The sequence below is a fragment of the Planococcus citri genome, chromosome 5 (assembly GCF_950023065.1).
Source record: "Planococcus citri chromosome 5, ihPlaCitr1.1, whole genome shotgun sequence".
NCBI lineage: Eukaryota > Metazoa > Arthropoda > Insecta > Hemiptera > Pseudococcidae > Planococcus > Planococcus citri.
Genome location: NC_088681.1, coordinates 36346503 through 36369242, shown reverse-complemented (window position 1 = coordinate 36369242; position 22740 = coordinate 36346503). Strand labels below are relative to the sequence as shown.

The following is a 22740-nucleotide window of genomic DNA, read 5'->3' as shown; positions in this document are numbered from 1 at the left end:
TCCAACTTTGGATGGGCAATACTACCCTAAAAGAGGGAAAAAACTGAGATTTTTTTTTCAAAAATCAGTAACTTAAGGAGGTTTTAACAAGAGAAAATTCAAATTAACATGGACAAAAATTCGTTTTTTTCCTCATACGCCATTTTTTTCGAAAAATAATTTGTACAAAATATTTATAAGTATTATGAAATATTTTCAAAAAAAAAACAATTTTTTCCGATTTTTTAAACCTACTTAAAAATTATGTTATTTAGAAAAATTTAAGTCGAAAGTGAGCTGACTTTGAGAACTTTGGGCTCGGCCACTTGAACAGCACCGCGGCTTAAACCTTTTGTTTCTCAATGAAAAAATCTACTTCATCAATGATGCGGATACGATTTTGAATACAAAATAATTCTTATCAGTGTCCGTTACTCATTATTTCATTATCCAAGTTTGTTATCAAAACTGCATGAATCATCCTTTGATAATCAACTTTTTCATTCATAGAAAAATGGGCCAAGTACAATGGTGAAAAAAATCAGTTTTTTACATTTTAAAAGGTCTTTTGCTAGCATAAAAATTTCTGAAAAAATTGAAAAACTTTTCCAGAAATTTCCATAAACGATCTTTGCCAAAGTTGCTTTCTGAATTTTGAAACTATCGCCTAATTCAGGATCTGTTAATATCTCAAAAAATGCTCCAATATTTTTACAATCGCTCAAAACAATAATTCATGTACATTTCAAGCAAAAATTGCTTAAAGTGATGAACTTATGTAAAAACTAAATTCCTAATCCTTGCTTGCTTTCTTTCTTTTTTTTTTTTTTAGATACCTACAAAAAACTGATCAAATACATTTCAACGACCATAAGACGAGTACTTTCATTCATCGGAAAGAGGCTGTTCAAGTTTTCAAGTGGAAGAGGGATTTCATGACCAGAATCAATTGAAAACTAGCCAATTTCACGTGAAGTATCCTGTGAAAGGCATTTCTCGACGACCAATTGGAAAAGAATCCTTCGAATATTAGTATATTTCAACGGAATGTATACCATCTTTTTAAATATTAAGTAAATTATATGAATTATTTTGCACGTGTAGAAAAACGAAATGTAATGACTAACGAACGTAGAAAAAAATTGAGCCAAAGTTCATTAAAACTGAAGTTTGAATGATATTATTTCGAAACTATGAATTACAGGGTGCCCAGAAATATCGTGAACCCGTAAGAAAGTTTTTTTATTAAAAATATAGGTTGGCAATGCGAAATAGATGCATATGATTGGTGGAATGTTATCACCTCAGTCTAACAAACAATCATGCGCCATCATTATTATCATTCACTGTGATCAACCGAAACATTTAGCAGGAAACTTTTTTTACGGGTTCACGATATTTCTGGGCACCCTGTACCTAAATTGTTAGGTAGAGGAGTAGAGGTACAATGATACATCGTGTCGTTATGATGAAGGGGCGAAGAGGAAATGAGTCACCGTAATGACTATTACCGTTTAGGAAACATTTTTTAGCACATGTTAAGTTGAAATTTTTTCTCAGTCAGAATTGTAAAATTCAGCAATTTCCACCGTAATTAATTTTACCTCAAATTCTACAATCTACATAATTTTTCGCAGAATATGGAAAAATACGACCTCGCCAAAACCAACAAAGATGATTTTTTTCATAATTTTCATTCTAGAGTGAAACGACCATTGTCCATTCAAGATGGCTGGTTTTAAAAAATGAGCTCAATTATTATTAGTCAAGTTTCGGACTAACTTTGTGAGCCGTTTAAAAAGAAAAATACTAAAGCGAAGTTGTCGTAGAAATTCAACCTATTAAATACAACAATTTTATACTTTTTTTCTCGTGAAGACCTTTGAAAATATTTTCAAAATTTTCAAAGCATGATGGAGAACGTGGTCTAATATACATATGTACCTTTTAAATTGGATGTAGGATTTGAATTTAAAATTTTGTCTCATATTAGGTAGGTACATATATGTAGTAATAATTTTCACTTTAAGTACAACCCTATTTCTCTGCGGTCCTTCTTATCAACGCCTCCGATGATGAGTAATTCAGCATCCCACGATACAATCCCGGTAAGAAAAACATCTTTGAAAAGTCGTATTTCATCTATTCACAATAGAGCTCGATTCAGCGTTCAGCCACGCGAATCCTATCTACGTTGCAAAACCGCTTTTCATTTTCAATATTCTTCGCACTTTTGATGAAAAATATTCCCGAAGAAAAATTGATTAAAACTGAACCCACCCCAAACCCCTTCATTCATCTAGATGAACAACGAAATTCAATCACGAAACCTACGTAAGTATATATACGATACTATATACATGTATAGTCTTAAACAGAACGTAATTTTCTGCCTATTCATTTGTAAAGAAATATGTGTAATTTTAGAACAACTGTCGATGTCGATGTCGCCGACATCTTTTCAACGAAAATGAAAGATTTTTATTTTTTCTTTCAATAAAAACAGACTGATTTTCCAACTAATGGCAATTTCCATTCAATTTCCAGAATAAAATCATTGCCTTAAATTAAACGTCATAAAACGCTTTATTGCATTTACGTTTTGTAATTACTGTACACAGCCGAAGAGTAGATAATGAATAATCTCCGACCATATCCTCTATTTTATATTACTATCGAGTATTCGACTATTCGTATTTTAAACACATCACAGCTAATAATAAGATAATCAACTAACCGCTAAAACAACATTCACGACAAGTTTATTATTATTTTTTTTAATTTCGCAGAATCACGTCGAAAATGAGTTTTGTGTTTTCCTCTTAATCACTTTTCGTTTAAAATTTTTATTTAGTTCTCATTTTTTTAAATTTTATTTCAATCTTTATTCCTTGTTTACCGAAGTGAAATTTATAAATTGAAAATTTTTTGAATCAATTAATAACAATTCCTAACCATACTGAACTGCCGCAACTTTAAATTTTGAAAATGTGAAATTTCATCGTAGGAGCTTTTTCATTCCATTGAGGAGCATCTGAGGTGGCTTTCGATACGAAAAATTCATTCTCTTTGAAATGTTTAAAACTACTGTTCGTTCATGGCTGAAATCATCTCATATAAGAATGGCGTATATTTTATGAGACATCCTATAGATGTACAGGCATATCGATTGCTTTTCCATCATTATCATTAAATAGCGTAAAAAATCAATCAACCAGCTATTCTCGAAATAAAAGTCGCTCACTTTGAATATTTCAACGAAACTTTCCCTAATCGCATTACGATCATCAGTATTTTCACAATTACGCCGCTTCTAAGCACCATTAATGAAATTTTATTCCGAATTCGATGATTAAATCTCATAAAAATTTCAAAAATTGCCGCAATAAGCTGGCAGAAAAACGTACGATAAATGAAACGCCGGTCATAACTTTCTATGTACATTGATGTATTTTGCAATAACTACATCAACGAGCATTTTTTTTCCTTCCAACAAAAACACCCTGACGATACCGACGGTAAAGCTTTTTATTAACGTTGAAACAGTAATATAACCGTTTTATTGGCCAAGTGTGAAAAATGAAAATACTACATAAGCGTTATGTACCGAAGTAATATAACAGTCTATCTGGTCAATTTAGTTTTACGTCATTTGACGACAACGACTCGTACGATTCAATTCTTCGCGGTGTTCGTACAATACAACGGGGTAAAATCTCCCGAGGTAATAAAAATTCACAAAATTGGCGAATAAAAAAGAAAAAAACGCTACAAAAAAGTCCCCTATTTTGAAAAGCTCGCAGCATATGCTATAGAAGACGATGCTAATCCAAAAAGAAAAAAAATGCGGTACTCTTGTTTCATTTAGATCGGATAGGTACGTCGCGTCGTCGTCGCAGCAGAGGAGGCTTTGGAGCGGATATTATCCTACCTAGCGGTTGAATATTGCGAATATATAACTCGAGTATGCATTCGATACGATTTTTATGGTATTTACGTTCGGCATAAATGTTTTTTTTATTGATTTCTTTGATACGTTTCAACGTACACAGACATTCCTATACGTTCGTCTTACTCTACAGCTGAAATACTAATGTAATGTTACGTATAAAAACACGAAAAAATGAGAAAAAAGTAAAAACCACTTCGATTCTGAAAGAATTTCCTCATTTCCTCATTTCGTAATACCACACCAATCACACCATCAATCATAAATTCAAAAAAACCATAAAAATCATAATTGTTCTCCACATTTTAAGAAATTATTAAAATTCCAACAAACACTTCGAACAATTCCACTACGAATGTTTTTAAATGCTTTTGACGCAACAAAAGAGAGTTTTCAAGCACAAAATTGCAGCGTTTTACCTTTAGAACAGCCCCAATCTTCAAAATAACATCATATTCGAGTTCAGCGTACCAAAAAACATAGAATTCGATATATCACACGATATTTTATCATAAAGTTGAAAAGGCCCCCTACAACCCCAATTTGAGGGCCCACAAGGGGTCATTTTTGGAAAAACTGATGAAAAAACATCATGCATATCGATTTCATGGTTTTTGACGATGGTGATTATGAATTCGAGGTTATTTTTCGGTTTCGGAAGCTATAACACGTGACACGATTATTCCGTTTTTAAATCAATTTCTAAGCGTGATATTTTTAAAATTTTGTCAACGATTTTCAAACAATTCAAACCATGTTTTAGGAAAAGATTCGAATAATTCCACTCCGAATGTTTTAAATGCTTTCAACGCAACAAAAGAGAGTTTTCAAGCAAAAAATAGCAGCGTTTTACTTTTAGAACAGCCCCAATCTTCAAAATAACATCATATTCGAGTTCAGCGTACCAAAAAACATAGAATTCGATATATCACGCGATATTTTATCATTAACTTAGAAATGCCCCCTACAACCCCCAATTTGTGGGCTCACAAGGGGTCATTTTTCGAAAAAATGATAAAAACGCATCATGCATATCGATTTCATGGTTTTTGACGACGGTGATTACGAATTCGAGGTTATTTTTCGGTTTCTAGGAAGCTATAACACGTGACGCGATTATTTCGCTTTTAAATCGATTTCTAAGCGGGATATTTTTTAAAATTTCGTTGTCTATTTTCAAACCACTCGAATTAACGCCTTTTTTTATAATTCCTCGAATTCGTTACTAGGTTAATCCTCCTCTTGAAAATTATCTTCGTGGTACTCGTTGTTGTCGTTGTCGACGTGACGAGCTAAAATACCTATTTTAGCACCGCTTTGACATTTCAGATAAGATATAATTTCCAACGACGAAATCACTAATTGTTGCCATAAAGAGGAAAGCGCCAAGGGAAAAATTCAACTTCGCGCAAACAAGAAATCCTTGGATTCGTAATATTTTACGATATTATCCCCGCACAGTGACAATAACCTAATTCCTAATTACAAATAGTAACGATGGAAATGAAATGATCGATGAAAATAATCATAAAATTACGATCGTAATTATCATCACGGAGTAAATTACGCGCGTAATGTGGCAATTTTTTCCCTATCTTTTGTAAAATAATCACCCAACAAAATTTCTACGTAGGTAACTAACGAGTTTAATACGCTTTCGACTTTCACACAGATGATTTTGTTCTGTATAAACGAATCTACCTACTGTGTATAGTGTTACGTGTAACAAAGGTGCGAGTAAAACGAGGGAAAAAAATCTCCCTATTAGCAACAAGTACGATATACAAGAGATTAATTCTCGTTAAAACCTTTCCCGCATTGTTGTGAACAACTTTTTAAAAAGTTGTACCGCATTATAAACCCCTTCAAGTGAACCACAAACAAGATAATCGCATCGTGTTGTGTATTCGTGTAATATGAAAACAAGAAGGGAGGTATTTTTTTTTTTTTTTAATAAAAAGGCTCATATTATTCCCTTTGATAAACACATTTACAAGTATCAAATTACATTCGCCTCGTCGTATTCTCGACGGTCGAGTTTTCTTCCCTATTTATTGAAATATTAGTAGTAATTTCTTTCATTTATCGCGACTCGCGAGAGAGATAATCCAGCGATGGCGCAGGCGGTTTCAGCAGCCAATCACAAAAACCGTACAGAATTTACCATATCATTATAGTGTGATGCCTCAGAATTCCACAGTAGGTGACTCAATACAAAAAAAAAGGTATCGTGTAGGCAGATTGCTTTACTCTAGATCCAAATTCTATAGCAAAAATGTAAAATTTTATCAACATTTTTCATCGGCATGCAAGTGATAAGTTCATTATCTGGTAAGAATCGGGGGGAAATTAACGACAGGATACACAGATGATAATATAATGGAATATCCCACACTATCATTCCTTGAAATCTTAATACTCAACAGGAAATTACCCAACTTTTGGCTCGATTAAACTGCAAAGATTTCATGGCAAATGATATCACTAGTTTTTACGTGGGCGTTTCAAGATTTAATTATTTTTTGAGAAAATTCGTCGTTAATCAATTGAAAAATGTTCAGCAATTTGAATTTCTGATTTTATTAAAAAGTTAGTCCATCACTAGCAATTTTATGAAAAAATCCAATTTTCCAGGTTTTTTCGAAAATGACCCTAGGGGCTTACCTACTTGAAGTAAACTTCCCCACCAATTTTAGTAAAAATCAGGCTATAATCGAATAACTTGAACTGAAAAATAAAACAGATCAAATTTTTTCTTCTTCCTTCTTCCTTTCGATGATTATTTCACGAAGAAGGGTCATTCCACGTCAATTCGACCAAGACCAAGAAGTGGTAAGGGGGGGTCGGCGATTTTTTTGAAAATTTTCCTGTGGATAGACCTTCCGAAGGGATGACCAATGGCACAAATCGCAGCCTTCTAGCCCTTTTTAAAGGCTGCTAAGGGGTGTCAAAATTATGTTTTAAATCAAAAAATCACATTTTTTCGCAAACTTTTAATTTTTTTAAATCGACTTTGCAAAATAATGCCATCTCAATTTTCTAATAATTATGTTATTCAGTATAAAAAACTGTCCATATTATATTTTTTTCAGAATTTTTGAGAGTCAGAACGATATGAAAACTACGTTTTGAAACTTTTCGAGCTAATTTTTCGTACGAAAAAAAGTGGCAACACTGATTTTCAAGATATCACCAAAAAGCCTTTCAAACCCCCTAACTATTGGAAAAAGTTCCATTTTAGTAGGTATCGCGGTTATCAAGTGATCTACTCCTAAAATGGATGATATTTTAAGTTCATTAAAAACTATGACACCCCCTAGCAGCCTTTAAAAAAGGGCTAGAGGGCTGCGATTTGCGCCATCGGCCATCTCTTCGGAAGATCTTTAGATCTTTCTACAAGAGAAATTTCAAAAAAAAATCGTCGACCCCCCCCTCTTATCCCTTTTTGGTCGAATTGACGTAGAATGACCCAGAATTGAATACACCTAATTATACATAAAAATAATAAAGTAGCTTTGTAATAGGGAAAAGTTCCAAAGAAATAATCTTCTCAGAAAAGTTTTATTTTTATAGATTAGCAATTTTCATTTTCTTTACAGTTACCGCAGCGGCGCAGCTTGAAAAAAAAAGAAAGGAAAAGTCAGAAGAAAAAAACTTAACTATTCCTTCGCGGTCTGACGTTGATAATACGTAGCTGGCTCGCTGCAGGGATTTAATCACAAATAAGTATACACCTATTACCCTTTCTCATAATGTAAACGAAGCCGTCAAAAACGTATAAATAACCGAAACGTCGTTAAAATGTGATAAGTTTAGCTTTCAATGCAAACCCACTGGTAGGTACCTACTTTTTAAGACAATAATATTTCCATATAAACTTTCTGCACTCATAAATACCTGCCTACTTGTACTCTTACTCGCTCGAGCATTATTGCATGTATTACAGAATCGAGCACCTCAAAGCGCGTAGATAAGAATTTATATTCTTATTCATTCAACGATTACACTTTTGTGTGTTTTATCGAGTAGGGGCAAAAGTTCAAACCAAAGTGGAGTATGGCTCTAAAATTATACTCGCTTTTGGCCGAAGCCTTCGTTATACTACCAGACCAACTACCGCAGTAGTCGACAACGTTAATAAAACATATTGTTGTTATGTATAGCAAAGGACGCAGAAGGGGGGCGGCGGCGGAGGAAGAGGCAAAATTACAGCAGCGAAAATTTCCCTTTGTATACATAAGATGAGTATTGAAGGGGAGATCACAATGTGTGCGTAATCTATTCCGAGATAATTTTAGCTATTGGAAAAAAAAGATGATACGTATGAAGAGTCGAGTTGATGTTTTTAAGAGGACTTCATCATCATTTATGCTGTGTGCATCGGATTGGAGAATAAAAGAGTCATATGTACAGAACGTTTAGTGTGCGGGTACAAGTACGACGCGACGTACGTGTACAGAGCGTGTATCTACTGTGCATGTAATACTTATATACGAGTATTGTGTACAGAGAGGGCGATTACTGTAATGACTTTTATTCACTTTCCATAAGACTCTCGACTGCGGTACCATTTCCTAATAAATTATTTAACCGAGGGAGTACCTAATTCTTTAACGAGTTAATTGCTTCGATACATATACGAGTACGTGAAACGAACAGTCCGTGTACGATTCGTTTGATACACTGTTTGTTGGTCGAATTTTTCCATCCGCACCGAAGGCTATTGCAGTTGATCTTGAAAAATAGATAGAGTGATTTTTTCACGTTGTCAGAACTTTTGGTGAATAAAAATAGGGGATTTAGTGATTTTTTTTTTTTAGAATACGAAATGTGGTCTCTTTCTGCCAGGAAGAATTTTACTTCAGCTAAATTGGTACAGCTTGGGGTGAAAATTTTGAAAAAAAAATCTTCAAACTTTTCAAAATTAATTCCATTAAAAATTTACTCAAATTCCAATTCGCAATCATTTCAAGCACGACTGACTAAAATAAGGACAAAAAAAACACTTCAATACGTAATAATGACGCAATTAATTCATTCAAAATGGACCACCGCATCCGAACGATTTCGCAAACCAAAAAATTCTACCCACGCAACCTAAACTTTCGAGCTTTTAAAATGCTACAGGCATAGGTTAAGAGTATCCCCACATGAATGGGAATAAGGCTAACGCGACAACGACGTAAAATATCCAAATAAAATGCACCGTGCATCGGTAATTCAGTATATAGAATAAACAAAGAAAAGGGTAAGAGGGGGAGGAGGAGCGGTTCGGCGTCGCAACACCTTCGTATTCTGGAGCAATAGCAGCAGCAACGAGCGACGCAACAAAAATCAATAACTTTGAAAAGGGACTGAAATTACATTAAGCTCGCAAAAAGCTTTAACAAACCGCCAAACAACTGTTTTCATAAAATGCGTCCTATACAATTTCGTTAGCGAAAAACTGTGCCACGTGCATTCGCGGCTCGTGCAAGCGACACGACAATAACCGATGATGACGACGCAGCGCAAAGGCAAAAAGCTGCGAAAAAAATAGCGTAACATTTCGACGACTACGCATTTTTAAAAACGTGTTAAATGTCAAATTAAAGCTCACGTCGCTCACGTAGGATCTAATAGTTTGATTCGTGTTTCGTGAAGCTTACAGTATGGTATAACAATGAGTTGGGTTGAAATCGACGAGTGTTTAGGCTATACGTAGGCATGCAAAAAAAAACGAAAAATTTGCCATTTGAAATTAATAAGCACCTATACTTCGTATGCAGCGTAATGATGAATCGAAATATTTTCAAAGAGCCTCTATAGGGTAAGATGATGGAATCCGCATTCTCACAAAATTGGACAAAACTCACTCAGAAGATCAGTTTTGATATAAAACCATCTCCAACAATTTTTTGAGTCGATCCCCTCATTCCAGCCTCAATCCGAATAATATTCCTGTACATCCTCAAATTTCAATATCTTCAAAGTATTTCGAAAGAATGAATATAAATGATTTTTATTTTCAAATCATAGCCCAGCTTTCTTCTCATATTTTTTCTGGAAAATTTTTGAAATTTTTCCAACTTCTCCCCCCTTCCTCAAAAAACCCCTCCAATATTTGAAACTTTTCTTGCATTTTTTTTTTCAAAATTTTTGGATAACTCCCTCCAGAGAAGAACAATATTTTATTTTGGACATATACGACCATATTATGGTAGATAAAAAAAAACATACCCTGGACTTTGACGAAAATTGGCGGGAAAGTTTATTTTGAGTCGCAGATTATCCAGAAAAATGATGAGCCCCTCAAATGTTCAGGAGGCTGAGTGACCCAGAACCTATTGAATTCAAAATTCAAGACCGTGTTTAGCTCTATCATTCAAAAAGAGCCATTAAAATAACTGAAAATCACTACCAAAAAAAAAAAAAAAGAATTTGACAAAACACAGTCGAAATAAAATAAAAACATGATTTAAATTACTTGAAAACATGAATGAATAAAGCATCAAAATTGATAACATTTCAATAAAACTTGACTAAAACTGCATGAAAATTGAACAAGCAATAAAAAATCAAAATTAAATTCAAAATCACCATAAGCAGAAAAATTTTGTCAACTCAAGGCAAAATGCACGAAAAATTTCATAAAAACACTGCTAAAAGTCTTAAAAACATGAATACAACATTAAAATCATCAAAAATTAAAAAGGTAGTAAAGTTCACATAAAATTTAAGGGACAGTCACAGCATGTAAAATCATAAAAAAGTAAAAAAGTGACGAGATTTAAAATTTTAACAAAATCTAGCAAAATTCGTAGAAAACACTGCTGAAATCTTTCTCAAACACACGTGAAAGCATTAAAAATGCTGTAAATCACTTTTAAAAAATGATAACATTTCAGTGAAATTCGCCAAAAAATGAATGAAAGAGAATTGAAAACCAGTTAAATTTAAAATAAAATGATGATAGAACATTGAAATGGAACTTACATCTTGAAAATTCAGAGAAAGCTGAAAATTCATGAAAAATGCTCAAGGCATCGTAGCCACATTTTTCTAAAAAAAAAGTATGTACCTGGGTAACTTTAGTGACTTTCAGCAGTGAAAAAAGTAATCAAAAAAGTGACCAATTTTTTTTATTCCAGCGTTCAGGAGGGCTAAAAATCGAAAAACAAAAGTAAAAACGTTCAATAATACTTTGTATGTATCTCACCTAAAAACCTTACGAATTTGAAAGATGTTTTTTTGAAGGAAGTTGATTTTGAAAATGAAAACAGAACAGGCCTAAGCGATGGCGAAAGCTCTTAAAATTTTGTATTTCGAGAGGCATAAAAACGATGTTTTTTTGTGAGAAGTTCATTTTTTGGCTTTAAAACTTGATTTTAAAAAAAATAATAAATTTCCATCTTGATTATGAAAAATAAAAGGAAACAAGCCCGAGCGAAACGAGGGCAAAAGCTTTCGAAAATTGGTGTTTCGAAAAGTAAAAATTTATGTTTTCAAATTTCTGTAATTGTTTGATGAAGAAAATTCGCATAAAATCCTTTGAAAATAAGGAAGTAAAAAAAGGATAATTTGGATGAAAAACAATTTTTTTATTTAAAAAAAAAAAATCAAAAAACGTGACTTTTTTGGAAGAAATGTAACAAATAGTGACCTTTTGATAGAAAAAGTAACCAAAAGTGACTTTTCGTGAAAAAAGTGACAAAGTTACAGCGACTCGTCACGATGCCTGTGCTTTAAAATTATGTAAGAACATTTTTAAAAAAAAAGTTGAATATTTTTTTTCAATAAAAAAAACCAGTAAAATATAAATTTGAAAAGCTGAAAATTTTCACGTCTACTTGAGGTAATTTTACAGGATTTTTTTTTCAAGGCTATGCCACATGAGTAAGGGATTTACATAAACTCAATCCGAACTGAGTAAAAATTATGTATTCACGTGACAGTTGGCGCACGTCAGTTTTTTTCTCTCTTTCTAGAATAATTTTTCTCACTTTTGGGAGAATCACAGAAATGCATTTTTTTTGTTTTCTAGCACTTCAAATTTTACGTGATTTTTCTAGAATTAGTGAAATAAAAAGACTCACTTTCCCATTTTTCAGCATTATTATAAATATGTTTTTTTAAAAAATTTTTTTTATTACAAAACTTCATTTTATCATGTCAAAACAAACGCAGAAAATGAAGAAAAATGACCCTCACCCCCTCCTCTCGTCGAAATATTAAACAAATTGATAAATAATAATCAAATTCGAAGACTTTCACCAAAATTCACAAATTTTCTTCAATTTTTCAAACTCATAAAGTATTTTTTCGGGCGTACTTCCTACAGAAATGGCTCAAGGAACAACAGGAAAACAGGAGACGAAGAAGCAAGAAAATTTTTGTACATGGGAGCTGTAGCTATTCGACTTGCTCTCCTCTCTTCTCATCGACGACAGTCTGGCGTAGATGTTTATTTTGAGAGAAATTTTTTTCAGCCTGGCTATAATTTATTTCACTTCATCATGTTTCAGCGAGTGACATTTTATTTACACGCAGATCCGCGCGATTAGCTGGATATTAATTTAATCACTCGGATGATATTCTATCATAGACAGAAATTTATCGAGTCTGACAGCTAAACAAATGAGTTTAAGAACGGTTGGCAGAATACGTTCCATTAATTTATTCGAGATGAAAGCTTTCTATCACTTGATATACTTTTCGATACGATTATCAAACGCAAATACGTATCATAAACGAGAGAAAATTACAACAAAACACGACAAGATCTACGTAAATGAAAATCATTACGAGTACCATAAAAGAAACACAAACACTGTGAGAAATTTTCAGCTCGATATACTATGTAGTATGTACTTCTGCATTAAAACGTGCATATACTCGTACAGTAAGTCGTAAGCACATCAAAATGCAGAAATCTAGAGAGACGTTCATTTCCACAAAAACCACTATACAATTACGAGCACAATCGGGCGAAAATTATAGGTGCCTGGATATTACGTTATCATCGGTGCATGAACATCGTTACATCATCATCAACATACTATTCTAGTATAGGTAAAGGTACCTATACTACATACAACGAACAAGCGATGCTACAAATACAGAAACCGAACAGGTTTCGCGGATTGTTTTCGCGTATTTGCCATTTGCGGTGAATGCGAACCACCCGCAAATACGTTCGATGATCGATCAACCGATCATCGAGACGTAAATCATTCAAACAGCAGAAACTTTCGCTGTCGCTGCCGTTTGACGGCGGCTCAATTGCTTAACAGGGTGTACTGTACGATATACGTACCTACTTACTCGTAGATCCCTACCTAAGTACCTATATAATACGTGCTCAATAACAATGCACTGGTAAAAAAAAAATATATATGTACATTTATGAGAAAAATTTGCCATATACGACCTTGCGTTCCATTAAAAAAATTGCGACATTTCACGTTCATCCGTAAGATTTTTTTTTCTTTTTTCGTATACGATCTTAAATAGGTAGTTCACTCGATCCATACATTACGTCTTCGAGTAACAAGACCAAAGCATAATACTCTGCATGTACACAGCACACACGACGTGATCGTTATATTGTTGTATATGAAAAAGAGGCGGGACAGGACAGGCACCGCGATGAAATTATTATTGCAATTGATGATGCTGTCGAGTGGCAATACGCGATGCTGCCGGATGATAATATGCTTTAATTTAATATCTCCGTGTAGCGGGTAGATTCTTGAAAAAAAAAAAAAAACGACCAAGACACAGGAAACGATTTATTAAAATAGATTCGAGAATTGAAATTTTTCTACGTTGTTTTGTGATGAGGCTGTATCACGATGGCAGCAGTTGTCGAACATCTTGTACTAAAATTTCGATTTTTCCGCACGTCGCGTCTTATCATCGAGTCCATCGTCGCAGCTTTTTAAGGGTAAATATTTTCTAAAAACGTTTGTTTACCAGTCTTTCGAATACGACGACAACTTTAAACTTAACGTGCGGAGGTTAGCTTTTTCATAAAGCTGCGATGGTGGGTATAAAGGGGCAAGGACAACAGGGAGAAACTCAAGCGTCAAAACAACGACGGCGTCAGTCACTGCCTCAAGATACACAGTAAAGCTACCACCACCAACACCAACGAAATACCCCACAATATTGTCTACACAACAGACAGATTATAAAGACATCTTTAACATTTACGTCATTTGTAATCAAAATAAGATGGCATGGGGCTGTACGACCGTATACTCGAAAGCAAAATGTAATAATAATTATTTTCGACATCGTGTAATAGCTACGCAATTTCCTATCGACAAACTCGCTAAAAAAAAAAATAAACCTCTGCACCTATTACCTTGGTAGGTATATAATAATGTTACTTAGGTCCGTGCACGTAGGTATACGATGCAGAATTTAATTTACGATTATTTAACAAAATGCAACCATCGCGTGAGTGCCCAGAAATTTTACCTTATCGAGGTTATACATGTAAAAAGCGGAGTCGTCCGAGTGTAACTTTTTTGGGGGGATTTTGCAGCGTGTTACCTATGTGCTTTTTCACCAACTGAAAGGTATAATACGCGGTGTATAATTTCCATAAGTAAGCCAGAAACTGAAATCGGAGAATATCGCTATCGCAGTCCGCATTTCGAATTATGTAGGCTTTTAAAAGCTTCGGGGAAAACTGTAAAAAAAAGAGGCTATACCTATGTTAATTTTGACGTATTGGAACATTGCTGATTTCGTAAAACGTGTAGAGCAGCACGGAGCATAAAATTTTTCAATTTTATTCAACCATGAAATACAAACTGCAAATAAGCTTTTACTTACGAGAGAACGTTTTGAACTCACTCTCTGCAATTTGAACAAAAACAAGCTAGATCGAAAGAAAATGGCTTAAAACTCTCGTGATCAAAATTTCAGGTCCTAAAGTTCATTTTATTTGGGTTTTTGACGACTTTTTAAAATTAAAAAAATCTGTTTAGTGATTTTTGAACTTTTTTTTACGAAGTATACATTTTTTTGAGTAATCTGAACTACAGCGAATGATTCTTTCAATTCAACTCCCAAACATCAACAATTACTAGCTTTGGTCCATTCTGGAGCCTCCAGGAATTTTTCGATTTCCTCCAGAAATTTCAAGCCACTTTAAAGGGGCTGAAAATGAATTTTAGGACCTCACCTGTAACTTCACGACCGTTTAAGTGGTTTTTGGCCTTTCGAGGCCGATTTGAAATTTCTGGAGAAATATGAGATCTGACTGGAAGCTCCACGTTTAATTGTGATTGTTTTCAAATCCGGTAATCGTGTAGACGAACCAAACGATAAAGATTTTTTAATTCCACATTTTCTGGAATTTACGAGTTATCGGTCAAAAATTCATTTTTGAACTGGCTCTCCTAGCATTTGGCGTTAAACACCTAAAACAGTCGAGAGGATGTCCAATAAGCCCCGACCAAATATTATTATGATTGATTCAAAGTTTATTTTCGACCCCTCCAGAGCGATTTGAAATTTTTGGAGAAAACTGGAAAATCCCTAGAGGCTTCAGAATGGCTCAAAACTAGTAATTGTGGATACGTATAGTGGTTGAAATTATCCACATCGGCTCACTTTGATAAAAAAAAAGTTCACATATTTTCATTTAAAAAAATTCAAGAAGTCAAAAATTCGTCAAAAATCCAAAAATGAACTTGATTTTGATTACGAAGGTTTTAGAACATACTCTTTCGATCCAGCTTCGTTTCGTTCAACTTTTTTCCTCGATTCCGATCATTTTCCCAAATTAAAAACAGGATCAAAATTGATTTTTTTAAAATTTGTTGAAAATTTAATTTTTTATCCTCTTTTTGGAATATACAGATCGGTCAACAATTATTCATTTTTGAACGCAACTTCCTGGAATTTCGCGATGACCACCTAAAACGATCGTACAGGGTGCCCAATAAGCACCGACCAAAGTTATAAGCGTAAACGTTCATTTTTGACTCTTCCAGAGCGATTTGATAATCTCTGGAAAAATTGGAAAATCTCTGGAGGTTCCAGACGGACCTAAAACCAATTATTGCTGATGTGGGGGAGTTTAATTGAAGGAATTATTCACGCTGATTCACTTTGCAAAAATTTACACTTCACAAAAAGTTCGGAAATTCTCTTGAAATAGCTTTTTTGAATTTTTCAAATTTTCAAAAATTCGTCAAAAATCTAAAGATTTTAATACAGCTTGGTTTTGTTCAAATTGGAGAATGCCAGTTCAAAAGAATCCCTTGTTAAAAAGGAAAATGAAATACTGAATCGAGGTATAAAAAATCGTTGGGGTGGTTCGCCCCTTTAGGGCTCGCCTTTGCACCCGAGATGGATGTACCTACTAGGGTCACTCCTCGCTTCGCTGTATGAGCTCCCACTCCATTTCATAGGCAAAAATTCACTTTTTTATATCCATAAAGGGGTGGACAGGAGCTGAAAAGTCAAAACCCCAAAAAAGGAACATCTAGGATACTCTCTAAATGTACATACCAAATTTCAGCTTCCCAAGTCAATTCTGGAAGGCTTCGGAGATCACAAAAAATTGAAAATTCTACATGGCTTATAGCTTGAAAGAGTTGGGGAAAGGTATGAAAAGTCGAAACCTCCGGAAGGCATATCTAACGCACCTTTGCTGATGTACGTACTCAATTTTATCCTCCCAGGGCAATTTGAGAGGGGATGGGGGCGTGTCATAACTGTCATAAGGTTTTTTAAAGGTCAAAAAGAACACAAACACGGGGTTCTCCCCTTGAAATTGCTCTAAGAGACTGATTTTTGGATGTTATACAACCCCTTCAAGTTTTAATTTCCTATATAGTTTGATTCCTATTCCGATTTTTTTTTCACTTTTTTCACCCTCTCCCGCTCCTCCAACCTCTCCTACAAAATTTGGGCATCCTTGAATTTTGAAGTCGAGGTCATTTTCATTCACACCGTTTCAATCTAACTCCAAACCAATCCTAAAAACCAAATTTTAATGAATTTTATTAAAATGCCTTTGGCTGAGATAACATTACAGTTCGGTGGAAAAAATAAATGAATGAAAAATATATCAGACATGAGTAAAATTAATGAAAATGGACTTCTCACCTGGAATCGTGATAGACCGTATACTTAAGCCAGGATGTTCCTTTTTTAAAAGAAAAATTAGGTTTAAAACGCGAAATGTCGTGCAACCCTTTCCAGTTTTTCTCATATTTTGGCTAAATGAAGGGGGGGGGGGGGGATTCCTGTGTTAGAGATTAGGAAATGCAACTTAAAGGACTGCTTGATATTCGGAATCAGTGTATCCAAAAAGCCTAATTTATTTTCATCTTCGGACCAAATTGGGATACCTGTGTAGAGGAGGTAGAGGCTGAGGGTTGGAAGGGTCAGATCAAAAACAGAAACGTAAATTGGTGGCATGGATCTCTAACACTTGGCAGGTCTTTTTATAATATGTAAGTAAAACAACTGTATTCTGCATGGAAACAAAATCGCGTTTCAAATCATTTCAAAGAAAATCCTTCCCCTAAATAATTTTCCTCCTTAAAACGTCTCACTATAGACCTAGAATAATCGACAAATCGACACAGAAAATAATTCCACATCGAATAAATTTCCCAATACAACGTGTAACATTTCCAATAAAAAGAAATCTATTCATCTGTTTTTGGTACAGAACAATTTTTTCCTCGAAACATCCAATGGGATTTTCCGAATCTCGTATAAAAAAAAAAAGAAGAAAAGTCATCACTTTTTGAAGCACCGGTCATCGTGTATTAAATTACTGAGTATCTACCAACGCAATAGAGAATCACAAAAGAAGAAAGAAAATACGAAGGTATCGATAAAACGTTGTCCTAATTTTCAACATTTTCAAGGATGTTCTTGAGAAGACCATTACACGTTTTCGACCCCGAATGACGAAAGTCTCTCGTTTGGGGAAAAAAACTCCAAAGCGTGATCTTACCCTTAAACCGAAGTAAACGGAAACGCAATAGGAACCGCCCCCTGTGTTCACTCAAACCGAGCGATGTGTACACGAAAGAGTTGAGAAATTTTAAGCAAATGTTACGTGTAAGTATTGTTTTCTTTTTGGCGTTTTTCCAGCCTTCACTCCCCCGCTTTATTTTTATGTGAACTGAATCAATTGTGTTGATGTGAATGAATGCGATGGATTGGCTTTGTACAGTTTTTTTTTCAAGCAAGGATCAATCAATTAGCTTATTTGAAGGGTGAACTTATGAAAAGGATAGGTACGAGTTGAATTGGCAGGTTCAATTTCCTCATACAGTTGAAGCTTTCTTGATTAATATTACGAAAAAAAAAAATCGGTACATATTTTAAAAACAAAAAGTAAGGAGTTAAGTAGTTATCCAAAAATAAATAAATAAAGGGTCCTAGAAGAAGAAAAAAATCGGCGAATGTTGAAACATTTCACTTTTATACCTACTTTATCCCATATCAAAAAGATGGGGAGGAGACTGTTCTAATCAACTTTGCTCCTCAAAATATGGTTGAATTTTTCTTGATTTCTGAGAGGCTTTGTTTGTGAGATGTTTTGGACAAAAATTGTAAATCCGAATTTCAACTGAAAGATTTTATTGATAGACTTCAATTTTCCCATGTTTCAAAGGATAACATTCGTTAGCTCAAAAATTAAAATCTACTCTCAGACACCTGATTGGCTAGATTTTTTTTCAGAAGTGGATTTTTACGAAATGAAACAGAGTTTGCAATATTGCCACTTTTTAAAATTGGTTTTTGAGCTGAAATTGAGTCCAATTTTTCCACACCCCTGAAAATACTTGTAAGATAGAAGATAGTTATAAAGGCTTGAATATTCTGCACGAGCAACAAAGACAAATAAGTTACGGCGAGACATCTAATAAACTTGGTAGGTATTTAAGTAACTAGTTTACAATATCAACCATGCCATAATAGATAACAGAAGCACCAAGATATTGCATCGTCGACATAAGTTGATGCTTTTGTTTGTAATTTGACAATTCGTCGACTAAACTAATCGCAACAAAACTGTAAATTATCTTTGCTAGATAAATTATGGGAAATAATTCGCCACTGATATTGAGAGTAATTTACCAAGCAAGAGTATAGGTATAGCAATTTCTCTAATAACTACACTTTTCACTTTGAGGTCTCTGTCAAGAATTTTAAGCCAATTTTACGTTTCGGTCCGTCCAAAGTACGAGTAAACCATTTTCATCGACTAAAGTTTATACATTTAATGAATATTGGTCGCCGTAATACCTACTCCGTTTTCCGGTAAGATAGAAGTTATTTTATCTAAACCGCGTAAGTAGGTTGATACGGAAATGTAAAATTTGATAAGTGATTTTTTGCCGTTTTTATTGTTCTTCTTACAGCATACCTACTATTTTTTTCGAATATTTTCAACGAACTACATGAAAAAAAAAACATATACACCGTCGAGATATGCTATTTGAAATTGACGGTAAATTCGACTCGTGCACCAAGACCAAAAGATTGATCGACGAAGCAGGTATTCTCGTACGATTTAAGACGATTTTCAGAGTCGCTCACCATTCACATTCGCAATTACTTGCAGAATTACACTCTATGCAGCATCTCTCTTCTCTCATCCACGAGGCAATCTCGTCAACAGCAAAACAATTACACGTGTCAGGTTTTAACGTTGTAGTAGGTACTCTCGTGTATAGAGAAAATTACTCGACGAGGTGCCAAAAACCGTACACATTCGCGATGTGTTGTTTGGTGAGTCGATAAACTACTACATGATGCATATTTAGAAAGTCGACGTTCTTTTATATGAAACGAAGGTAAGGTAGGTAGTCTCGTATATACCTCGTTGTACATTTTTACGTATAAATGAAAATGACATGTAACGTTTAAATCTCCACCAGTAGTAAGTATTCGGCAACGTGCGACGAGTAAAGCATATGAAAAAATAATAAGAAGGAAAAAAATTCAAGAGTGAAAATTTCACCGATAATACACGAACGAACAGCAGCCGAAAACTCGTATATACGAGTAGTAGAGTACACTGGCTTATTAAAACGCGAGCGCAATGCTGCGTATTATAAATCATTTATTTGGCAATATTTACAAAGGGGTCTTTTAACCATGTTATGGTATTTGCGACGTTTAATAACTTGGCCCTGTTCAGATTAGGTACCTAGACCTACAACTACCTACTTCCACCGTGTGTGTGTCGTCGGGTGATAATTTATCAGGCTCATTGCGACTCGGCAGAGAATTCTCATTTGCTATAAATTTGCCCTTCGGCCCCCTTGGCCTTATAATATCGTAGGCCTATGGTAATATTTCCAAAACTAAACACTCGAAACGTAGTGTGACTGAGAACAATGTAGCAGTAGGTCAAACGCTATTAACATCGATAATGAGATTTAAACGATGAAAATTGAATATTTTATTTTAATGTTTGGTAATGGAAAGAATGTCGGGCGAGGGAGGGAGCCGAAGAGAGCTATATTTTTTCCAAATCGATCGATAGCACGTTTTAAAATATCACGTTTCGGGATAATGTTCCAATTGTACGAGGGAAATATAGCTCGATTGCCGAATCTAATCGAAATTTGTTTACCTAATGCTCAAAGGACGATGGCGATGATGAGACGTCGAAGGGAAATTTCGAATTAAAAAACCTGAACGTGAAAAAAGTTTTCAAATTCTGATTTTTGGAACCTCAAAAAATTGAGAAAATTGGAATTTTTATATCGATGAATAAATTATGGTGGATGGCACACGGTGTGAATTTATATGGCACCAGAAGCTACCAAGGAGTAGTTCAAAGCACGACGAACAAAAAAATCTTCTGCGAACCTCTCCTATCTCCCCGATGAAAAAGTTATTTGAGCCTAAATAATTTTCAATTTTCACTCAATCTGCTGAAACAAACTTTTGTTCAAATTTTAAAATCAAACTGTGGATTTTAAAGAAGAAAACCTATAGATACAAATTTTCAAAAAAACGTGAAAAATGCAAAAAAAATCACTTTTTGCAGCTGGTAAGGAAGGGATTGAAAAGTCAAAACCTCAAAAAAGCACATCCAGGGCACCATTCATACATACATGACAAATTTCAATCACCTAGGTCAATTCGAAGGGCGTTAGGGGCCGTGGCATGGCAGTATCAGCCACTCAGGTGAATTTGGAAGGGGTGAGGAGGGGGGGCGTGATACGATGTTTTTTGAATTCCTCCTCCAAAGTGCTTTAGATAGTGCGGTTTCAGATACATTACCTACTTTATGCAACTTTTGATGACTTTTTTTTACCATTTTGAACCCCTCCCATTCCCTTTCCTAAACATTTGAGACGACGTGAATTTTTAACCAAGGTTAACCTTGGTTTCAAATGCAACCTCAAATCAAGCCTAAATACCAAATTTGAGCAAATTTCGTTTAAATGACTTCAGTTGAGAGAACGTCTCGAGAGGTGTCCGCCTTCGATTTGAACAGGATCGCGATTATTGAGAAGAGCATGGTCTAAAACCTATATAACCAAAGTTTTAGCTGCCCAAATTGATTTTTCGATTTTTGGTGAATTTTTGAAAATTCAAAATTGACCATTTTTTGCATTTTTATGCTTTTAAAAAAGTTACATATGTACTCTTTTGAACCGAATTTTTCTGTTTTCAGTCGTTCTGGAGGCTCCAGCGTGATTTTCATTTCTCCAGAAAGCGTGGAAATTGATTTTGGCAGTGAAAAATTAGGTTGTGGCTTATTTTCAACCTTTTTGAAGTGTTTATCCTCATTTGAGCCGATTGCCAAGCGGACACCTTAAGGGTATTTTTTGGCCAGCATTCTCCAGCTGCTATTAAAAATATTCTGGTAAAAAATGCACCCCTGAGACGTTCGCCGGAAAATTGAGCTAAATGAGGATAGATTCGTTAAATTATGAGTCTAGAATAATCCAAAACTTGATTTTTACCAACCCCAAAATTAAATTCTACATTTTCTGGATGAATCGAAAATCGCACTGGAAGTTCCAGAATGGCTTGAAGTAGTGAAATTTGGATTTGGGAGATTGGTTTCAGATGAGATAAAGACATTCGTTCAAATTTCAATTTTGGTTTTTAAAAAAACGCGCTTTAGGGTTCAATCTGGAATCGTGGAATGGATCTAAAATAAACAACACCTGAATTTTTAGCTGTTCAAGTTGATTTCCACGCTTTCTGAAGAAATAAAAAATCGCGCCGGAGGCTCCAGAGTGACCGGAAATGGTGACATTCAGTTCCAAATTTAAATTTGACAATTTTCTGCAAAATTTTTGAATTTTTCTAAAACTGCGAACTATTTGGACATTTTGTGTGCTGTGTAATATGTATCTGGAGCTGGAGTTGAATAACAGTTGAAATTTGGTTATCGTTTCGGTTTGTGCTTCCATTTCGTTGATCTGTCAGGTGATTATTCACGATCAAACTGTCATTGTTTCGGTTTCTAATCGAATCAAGATTCTCTCTCTCTCTCCCTCCCTCCCTCCCTCCCACACAATTTTTTGAAATCATCTTACCATGCTGAAAATTAAACGGGTACGATTCATTACACACAATATAACACCTGAACAAATTTTCAGAATACCAATTATCAACAGGCTAATAATTTTCTTGAGAATGTGAATTGTGATGCAGAAATTGACACAGGAATTCCTCACAGTGCAAATTTTCACGAAATTATGACTCGCCATGCCTTCCGAAAGATCTACCATAATGCTAAAATGAATTCATGGCAAAATAGGTATAGCAATTTTTCATAGTTTCAAGATCAGTACTTACCACCGACAGCAAAT

The 22740-nt window shown here is 34.5% G+C and overlaps 1 protein-coding gene across 1 annotated transcript in view; it reads right to left on the bottom strand.

Moving 5' to 3' along the window:
• The window catches only part of LOC135846942 (sortilin-related receptor-like), a 44865-nt gene that overhangs the window by 20180 nt on the left and 1945 nt on the right, over positions 1–22740 (bottom strand). The window lies entirely within an intron of this gene.